The following is a 9,408-nucleotide window of genomic DNA, read 5'->3' as shown; positions in this document are numbered from 1 at the left end:
ACAATCCACTAGTGGAGCCTCTCTGGAATATGGTTTACAGTTCCATGTTATATTAGAATGTTTCCTGGAGACACATTCTTCATGTTACAAAAAGATATGCAGTGCTAGAAAAAATCCAGATGGGTGCATCTCTTGCCTGGTATGAGGTGGAGTGGTGGCTCCGAGCCTAAGGATCTGCGCTGGTATCAGGAAGGCTGCTGGTTCAATTCCTGTTTCTGCCAGAATGGATCCTACTCCGCTGGGTCCTTGGGCCAGGCCCTTAACCGGAAAATTGCTCAAGGGTTCTGTACAATGCCTGACTCTGGAAAAGACTCATTTCCCTCGGGGTTTAATAAAGTGTACCAAAAAAAAAAAAAGTAAGAGGAAAGACTAGAAGAGCTGCATCTTTTCAGTCTTTTCAGCAAACAGAAGTGAAGAGCAGACATGATAGAAATATTTCAGTTATAAAAGAATTAGAGCACTGCATTCCAACTGTTACTTTAAAATGTGTTCTTTAACAGGGGTGCACAGTTTGGAAGCAAACCAAAAGCATATAAAATACATTATCAAGATGTGTGGTAGATATAACTTAATGCAAAGAGTTGTCGTAGGTGAGTGTGTCAAGTACTAAGGTCCTATTCAACCTTCTACTTTGTGTGTTTTGCCATCCAAAGGTGTGAATAAATAAGTGCAGATATGCTCATATACCCAGTACATCTGCCTTGTGATTGATGCTGCCAGCTCCTATTAACACTGTAGTTGAAAACATGAGTTGAATGATTGTGATTTACAGTGGGTGCCTTATAACCTTTTCATACTTAATATGTACCTGATATTATGTAATTAAAAGTAGTAAATACACCTTTTCACTGTGTGAATGAACAGTCATGAAGGGGCAGCATATGAACACAGCATGCAGTGTTGCCACCTTATAGCACTTGGACCCCAGATCTCCTATTTCTACATGACGTTTATGTGTTCTTTTGTTGTTGCTACTTTTCACATCCCTGAACTTGGTAGGCAGAGGACAGCCAATGCATGACTGTCTTATTAAAGATGTTTGCAGGGTATAATGAGGAGTTCTGGAGTGCTGAAGGAACACATTTGTTTCTAGTGAAGTCAATAAGACATCCTTACCTCATCACACACAGCTACTTAGTGAAAGTAACAAATGCTTCATTAATCTTTATTGGATAATTATGTGTTTCTCTATATAATTTGCTGTTCTGTAGAATAAACCTTCCTGATGCTTCAATTACTGTGTTCTGCTATAGGTAGAGAGGCTGTTAAACTGCAGCAATTACAGAACTCTTCAAGCTACCAACAAACAGGAAGCTATTAGCAATTTGCAGAATTGGTTCAAATGGAAAGATATGTTTTGGAAAAGGTTTCTAATTAATTTTATAATGGCTTAACTAAACACAAGACTGGCTAGTTAGGAGACAAACTGTGATAAATATTCAGTGAATTTACAAAAATGTGTGTTTTTGGAAATCATCATGGCATGATCCCCAATTCTTGGTAACACGCAGAGTCAAAAAAGCCAGACCACCCTGTCCTCAGCAACTTTTTCCAGTCCGTTGTAGGAAATTAAAAGATGCTCCCAACTCAGCCATGAAAAATTATTTGCCCCTTTCCTGATCTCCTCTATTTTTGCTTAATTGTTTCTGGTCTCCAAACAAATTTAGTATATTACAAAAGACAGCATGATTAAACACAATACATAATCTTTATTTAAAGTTATTTGATTTATTGAAGGAAAACAGATAGCATCTTCATGTCATCACTAAGTTTTGAAAAGGAAATCTACATGGTAGTAAAGTTCAGTTTTTACCAACTGAGGCAAATTTCTAAACTAAAATCCTTTCTTTCACAGAAGGACTTGGAAGCAGTCATTCATGCCTTTATTACATCTCGCCTCGATTATTGTAATTCCTTATATGTGGGGCTGCCAAAATCTGCTCTGTCGCGCCTTCAGCTGGTTCAAAATGCTGCAGCTACATTCTTAATTGGGTCGAGAAAAAAGGATCACATCTCCCCCATTTTAGCTTCTCTCCACTGGCTACCGGTGAAGTGTCGCATTGATTTTAAAATCTTGTTTGTTTTTAAAGCCTTGCATGGTCTCGCTCCAAAATATATCTGTGACCTCCTTCACCCCTATGTGGCACCAAGAGCACTGATGTCACCTGGACGACTGCTGTTTACAGTTTCAAGATCTTGGCCGAAGTCGACGGGAGACAGAGTGTTCTCAGTTGTTGCTCCTAGGGTTTGGAATGATTTGCCTTTTCACATCAGGTCTTCATCCTCTATCGAGGTTTTAAAAAGTCAGCTTAAGACCACCTTTCACTATGTATAATGGGATTGTGGTGGATGTTATAATTAGTTGTTTTATTATCTGCTTCTGCATGATTGTTTGCATTGTGTTTATTTTAATGCTTCTTTGTACAGCACTTTGGTGCAACCTCTGTTGTTTTAAATGTGCTTTTATAAATAAATAATCTAATCTAATCTTTACCAACACTTACACCACCCATGTGAAAAAGTAATTGACCCCTTAGTCACTCAAAGCAAATTTAGATGAAAATGGGTTAAATTAGACTAGACACATCCAAGCGTGATGGCTACCAGCCCTATTGAATCTAAACATCACTTAAAAAACTTTCCAGCAATGTGAAGTTGGCTAAAAGGTTTTAACAGGGCCTGAGAAAGACGGTTACTGATATAAATAGTGAAAGGGATACAAAGCAGCCTCTAAAACTGTGGGACACCAGCAAACGACTGTGAGAGCCATCATTTCCATAATCGAGAAGACATGGGAGAGTGGTAAATGTGCCCAAGAGTCCCCAGTTTAAGAAAATGATTTCAAGAGTGTATAGAAAATTCATCTAGAAAGCCACAGAAGGATCCAGATGAACATCTAAGGAACTGCATGCCTCTCTCAGCTCAGTTAATGCTAATGTTAATGTTTCCACTTTTAGAAAGATACTGGGTAAAAATGGTATCCATTGGAAGAGTTGCAAGGCAAAAAGCATTGCATACAAGTCTAAAAAGTCTAACATTTGTCAAAAAGCACCTTGATTATCCTCAAATCTTTTGGGATAATGTCCTGTGGACTGACAAGTCAAAAGTGGAACTTTTTGGCAAGACATGGGCCCCCATTACATTTGGAGTAAAGCTAACACAGTTTTCCACAAAAAGAACATGGCCACAGTCAAACATAGTGGTGATAGTGTGAGCGTGTGGAGATGCCTTGCTGCTTCGGGGCTTGGGTGACTTGCCAGAACTGAAGGAAGCATGAATTCAGCATTCTATCAGAAAGCACTGAAATAGAATGTTTGGTCTATATTTCATGATATGAAGCTAAAGCATAATTTGGTTATTTAACAAGAGAATGATCCGGCGTACAAGAGTGAGTCCACCTCTAGTTGGCTACAAAAACAAAATTAAGTTTTTGTAGCCATCTAGTCAGTCCTGACTTGAACCGCATTGAGATGTTGTGGTAGAACCTTAAGTGGGCTGCTCCTAGTGTATAACACTCCATTGTGACAGAAGTAAACCAATTCTGTAGAGAAGAGTGGCCCAAAATCTCTTCACAGAGATGTTAAAGAATATTCTCCTGTTACCAGAAGCCTTTGATTACAGTTGTTGCTGCTAATGGCGGAACAACCAAGTATTACGTTTAGAAGGGGCAACTTTCTCTTTGGGGGTGATATAGGTTGTTTGTGAACTTTTTTCCTTCAATAAACCAAATGATAATTTAAAATCTATGCATTTTATATGTACTCAGGTTGTCTTTCATATTATCTGAGATCTGAAACAATTGTGTTATGAATTACCACAAACAGAGGAAGTCAGGAAGGGAGACAAATCATTTTTATTTTACTACATAATCTCTGCAGTCTCTAAGAGATCAGTCCTGGTATGTGCCCTATGGGAAGTGCCCAGCAGACATTTTGATGACATTCTCAGACCACCTCAGATGGTTTCTCTTGATATATGATAAGCAGCCATTGTGATCCTCCTGTATTGATTACCCTGTCACAGCAACCATTCACAGCAACTTTATTTTGGCCACATGTACTTTCACAATCTAATTCTTTTGGTTACTATGATGAGCTCATGATCATCAGTGAATAAAGTCAGTCAGTCATTATCCAATCTGCTATATCCTAACACAGGGTCATGGGGGTCTGCTGGAGCCAGTCCCAGCCAACTCAGGGTGCAAGGCAGGAACAAACCCCGGACAGGGCGCGAGTGAATAAAGTGATGTAGAATAAATTGTAAACTGAAAGATTAGTCTCAGGACTTAGTTATCACACCTATTCTGTCTCAACTTCACTGGCTCCCTGTTAACTACTAGAATACAATACAAAATACTTCTCTTAACATTTAAAGCTCTCCACAGCCTCACTGCTCTCCTACAGACTTACACTCCCTCTTGCTCACTCAGATCCTCATCTACAGCTCTACTTTCTGTACCACACATCAAACTCTGTTTTCTGGGAGTTTGAGCATTCTCTTGTAGTGCTCCTCAACTCAGGAATTCTCTTTCCTGTCATATCCGCCAGCTCAACTTAATAACACATTTTAAAACTGCGCTCAAAACTTATCTTTTCAAATTGGCATACCAATTATGAATTGAACACTGTTACTGCCTGTTATCTTTGTATGTTTGCTACTACCTCTGTACCTTATTGCTTTTTGATTTATCGTTCTCTTTGTTTTTATTTTGTTAATGTTGTTTAATTTCATTGTAAGGTGACCTTAAAGGTTAAGAAATGCACCTATTAAATAAAATGTATTATTATTATTATTATTATTATTATATTACCCTTTCACCCCCATAGATAAGTTCAATGTCAACAAAACTACTGCCATGGTATCAATTTACTGCAGTCTCACCTCTGACCTTACATTTGTCATGTTTCAGCCGGGAGTCCTCCCCTGGCTGGGGTTCTAATTCATGTTTTATGTCTCTTTTGCTCATTCTAAAATTTGTTTTATTTATTTTGATTATGTTTATCATTTTTAATTTTTATTTTGTTATGTTCCATGTGTTTTGTGGGTGGTCTCCCAAGAGGTGGGTCTCCTGTCAATCAACTCCAGGAGCTGCCCTCCACCCTACCAAGACAGAGGGTCTCCCACAGTTCCTTGAAGTTCATTATGAATGCTCTAGGGTGTTGGTGAGTCTACTTGTGCTTATTGTTACTCTTTGATTTATTGGATTTATAGATTTTCAACCTTCTGTTTTTTTTACCTTTCTTTGGATTCAGCATTGGAACTTTGTTCAACTTGTTCACCTTTATTCCTTTTATGCTATTTGAAGCTTTATAGCATGACAGACCATTTTTGTGAAAATAAACTTTTTATTTTATTACGATTCTGTGTTTGCTGAGTTTGACAGTAAAATCCCCTGCCCCAGTAGGCATTTTTGGAAGGTTTTGGAATGGCAACCTTGTAACCTCTAATTATCTACAGTACAAACAATGCCAGACTGCCTGTCCATATAGTTGCTAATGTATATAAAATAAAAGCTCTACTTCTTTTATCAGGGCATTCACTTTCGATTGCATTCTGCCTGTCAAGAATGTACGCCAAATGCCATCAGCTTCTCTCCTGGTCAAAAATGTTACTCACTGAGAGAATTTCACTTAATGTGGTTTGCTGTCCTTTCATGAATATATTCTAAGTTCAAAGCATTGGAAACATATTGCCCAAAGTTAGCAACGATTCATAACATGGAATAATATTAATAAATCCGAAGGTACGGTAAAACACAAGAGAGCAGTTTTAATTAGAAAAACACTGTGTTCTATTGATTATAGAGGAAAACTTCATTCAGATGTACAGTGCATGAATATTTTATTTTTGCTTTGGGGTTTTTCTTTTTTTATAGTAAATGTTAAGATGTATTCTAATGATAAAGGAGGCAGATTTATATCTACCACAAATTCACGATATACCCACTTTACAGCTAAAATGAAAATGTAGTATTATGAAAATAACATATAAGCAACAACAGCTTGTGGTTTCATACTTTCATATGTATTCTGATACATGACTGGAATCTTACTGTTGTATTTCAAAACACATAATCATTTTAGTTAAGTATTGTTCCTCACAAAAACATTTCTGTAAAATAAAGGCTGATTAAATACATCATTGTAAACAGCAATTTGTTTTACATGGCTTGAACCACCATGAAAGCATGAGTTTAAACCTCAAATAGAACTTCTCTTGTCTATGCTGCAAACTGTGATGCTATGCCAGTCTGCCCTTTCTTCTGTTTGCCCTTTGGCAATAGCCCATATTTCACAATATTTCTCCTTCGTAATAGAAATAACATTTGGTAACGACTACTAAATGTTGTGTAATGACATAATGTGAAATCAACAACAGACAGCATCTATTTTTTTTTTCTGGCAGCTAAACTGAAATCTGCAGTCATACTAGGATGATATGCAGCCATTATGCTCTCCAATCCCTATAGGGCGTTATGGCTGAAGGTTATCTTTTCTGCCACTTCTTTATCAATGACCAATTTCTGCTGTTAATGGACTTCTTTTCCCTAATTTCAATCGTTACCTTGTTTTTTATGACTCAGTCCACTGAACTGCTTTGAAGTCCTTCCATGAGAACCCTAAATACAATGCAGACTGATCATTTATGTTAGGTAGAATGCCTAGAAGATCTCTCAATTAATATATCAGAAAAGGAGTGGAAAGCAGCAATGTAGAGAATTCACTCGAGCTCCATATGCGCAAAGCATACAATGATACAACTCAAAATTATATATCGAGCACATCTGTCTCGACTAAAACTCTCCACAATGTTTCCAGGGCATGATCCAACCTGCGAACGTTGCAACCAAGTCCCAGCCTCACTGGGTCAAATGTTCTGGGCCTGCACCAAATTAACATTATTCTGGACAAAAATTTTTACTTACCTTTCAGACAGCCTTGGACTCACAATCCCTCCTAACCCATTAACGGCTGTGTTTGGGGTTCTTCCAGAGGGGTTTAAAGTGGAGAAGGACAAACAAATTGTGATTGCATTCACTACACTTTTTGCATGCAGACTTATTCTGATAAACTGGAAGAACCCAGTTCTTTTTTCCAGTGTCCTCTTGGATCTTTGAAAGGGAGGGATTGTAAAATGATTTTATATATTGTAGAGATGGAGTCTAAGTCCTTGAGATTGAGCAATATTTTTTCCAGCATGGATGAGGGTGCAAGATGAGGATAATCTGGAAGGTTCTGTTTAACAAAGTTCCTGATTTGAAGATAGTGAAAGAAATGTGTAGCTGGAATGTTAAATTTGGAATGTAATTGTTCATAGGATGCAAAGCCGTTGTCTATATAAAGATCTCTAAGCAAGTTAATTCCAAATTTTTTCCAGATATTAAAAACTGCATATGTTTGTGAGGGTTGAAAGAGGTGGTTCTTTTGCAGGGGTGCCACAGAAAGAAGCTTCTCCGTCTTAAAATGCTTTCTACATTGGTTCCAGATTCTAAGTGAGTGGAGCACAATTGGGTTATTAGTGTATTGCCGATAACGTGTGTTTATTGGAGCACAGAGCAAGGAATACAAACTCTCCTCTTTTAAGTCAGTGGGAAATTGATGTGTTATACTATTTGAAATTGGAAAAAATCAAATACTCAGTTAGAGGATCCGTACAGACATTTTTCAAAACGTGGCAAGATCTAATCAGTAATATTTTAAAATAAGCTCATAAGGCACAGAGAATATATTAATTTAGGTATATTTACAAGCCTTAAATTTCACGCCGTTTGGCTTGCTCTCTCTTTCAGGGGTGGGGATCGATCTGTTCTTAACTCTTAATTTTTCTTTTTGTAAAAACTTGATTTGTATGGATTGCAATAAAATTAATAAAGAATTAAAAAAAAAAGAACTCAAGGGTAAATACTATCTGGTCCTGGTGATTTGTTTGATTTCTGCGTATTTAATCTAAGCAGTACGTCCCCCTCTACAAGGTTATCTACTTCCACAAAATGTGAAGATTTCAGAAAAATGCAAGTTTAGAGAATCTGCTCTTTCACTGTATTTTTTAATTCTCCTTTAATATTCCTGGTGCACTTCACCTCCTCGACTGTTCTTTTACTAATAAAATACTGAAAGAATCTCTTAAGGTCGTCTTTTGCCTTATCTATTATATTTCTCTCCAATTGTCTTTTAGCCTCCATAATATCCTTCTTAATAGTTGCCCTCATGTTCTCATATACTGTATGATTTACACTGCAGTTATTAGTTTTATATGCCTTATACAACTGCTTTTTTCCTTTGCAGATTCTTTTTTGCATGCACTCCTTATTAACCCACTGCAGAACTTTTTTAAATTAAATTTATCTGTCCTGCATTACATGTAAAACATTTTTAAACCTTTTCCACTGCTCCTCAATTGTCTCCACACTTAAAAGATTATCCCAGTTTATCCTCCTTAGATTTTGCTGCATCTGGTCAACATTTGCCCTACTAAAGTTAAACTTAACAATTTTAGTCTTTGCATCTGCACTCTTACAAAATACTGAGAAATGTATTATACGTATTATGGTCACTTGACCCTAGTGGTTCAATCACCTCTACACCCTCAATTCTATCTTGATTATTACAAAATGCTAGATCCAGACAGGCTTCCTCCGACATTGTTGCTTTAACCTACTGTGTTAAAAACAGTCACTGATTACTTCTAATTGCAAGGTTATCCAAGTTAATATTTGGGTATTTAAAATCCCCCAAGACTATAACATCCCTCTGTAAACTTGCCTTTTTAATATTACTAAAAATACGTGTGTTGAAATTACTGTCTGCATTAGGGGGTCTATAACACACTCCTAAAATAAGACCTCTTTCACTAATATTTTCCAGGGCAAGCCACATGTCCTCACTAAGATGGGGCTCATCGTCCAACTGAAGAGGACTTGTGTTTAAATTCTGTTTGACATAAACAGCAACCCCACCTCCTTTTCTGTTCTGTCTATCCATCTTAAACATATGCAGTCCTCTATGTTATACTCATCCCCATCTTTGTTATTTATCCAGGTTTCTGTTATTGATATAATATTCACGTGTTTTATTTTTGATACTTCTAACATTAAGGCAAGCTACAGTTCTCACAGTTCTGATTTTAGCATTTCGTGTTTAAACTTCTTCCACCCATAAAATAAAATTATTTTTTATTAGCACACTCTTATTATTATTAAAGTAATTCATACTGGTCTTACTGTAGATGGCATGTTTGTTGGGATTAGATTTTGAATTCAAATTAATAATTTAACTTGTAACTCTGAGAAATATTTTAAAATTACAAGGCTGCAAAGCCACTAATTTATATAAAATATTCATGAAAACTTTAGACTTTCCATTTCAAGCTGAATACAAGGGTTGTACAAAAAGTGTTTAGCCTGATATT

This window comes from Polypterus senegalus, chromosome 8, assembly GCF_016835505.1.
Source record: "Polypterus senegalus isolate Bchr_013 chromosome 8, ASM1683550v1, whole genome shotgun sequence".
NCBI lineage: Eukaryota > Metazoa > Chordata > Cladistia > Polypteriformes > Polypteridae > Polypterus > Polypterus senegalus.
This window is presented reverse-complemented; position numbering follows the sequence as displayed.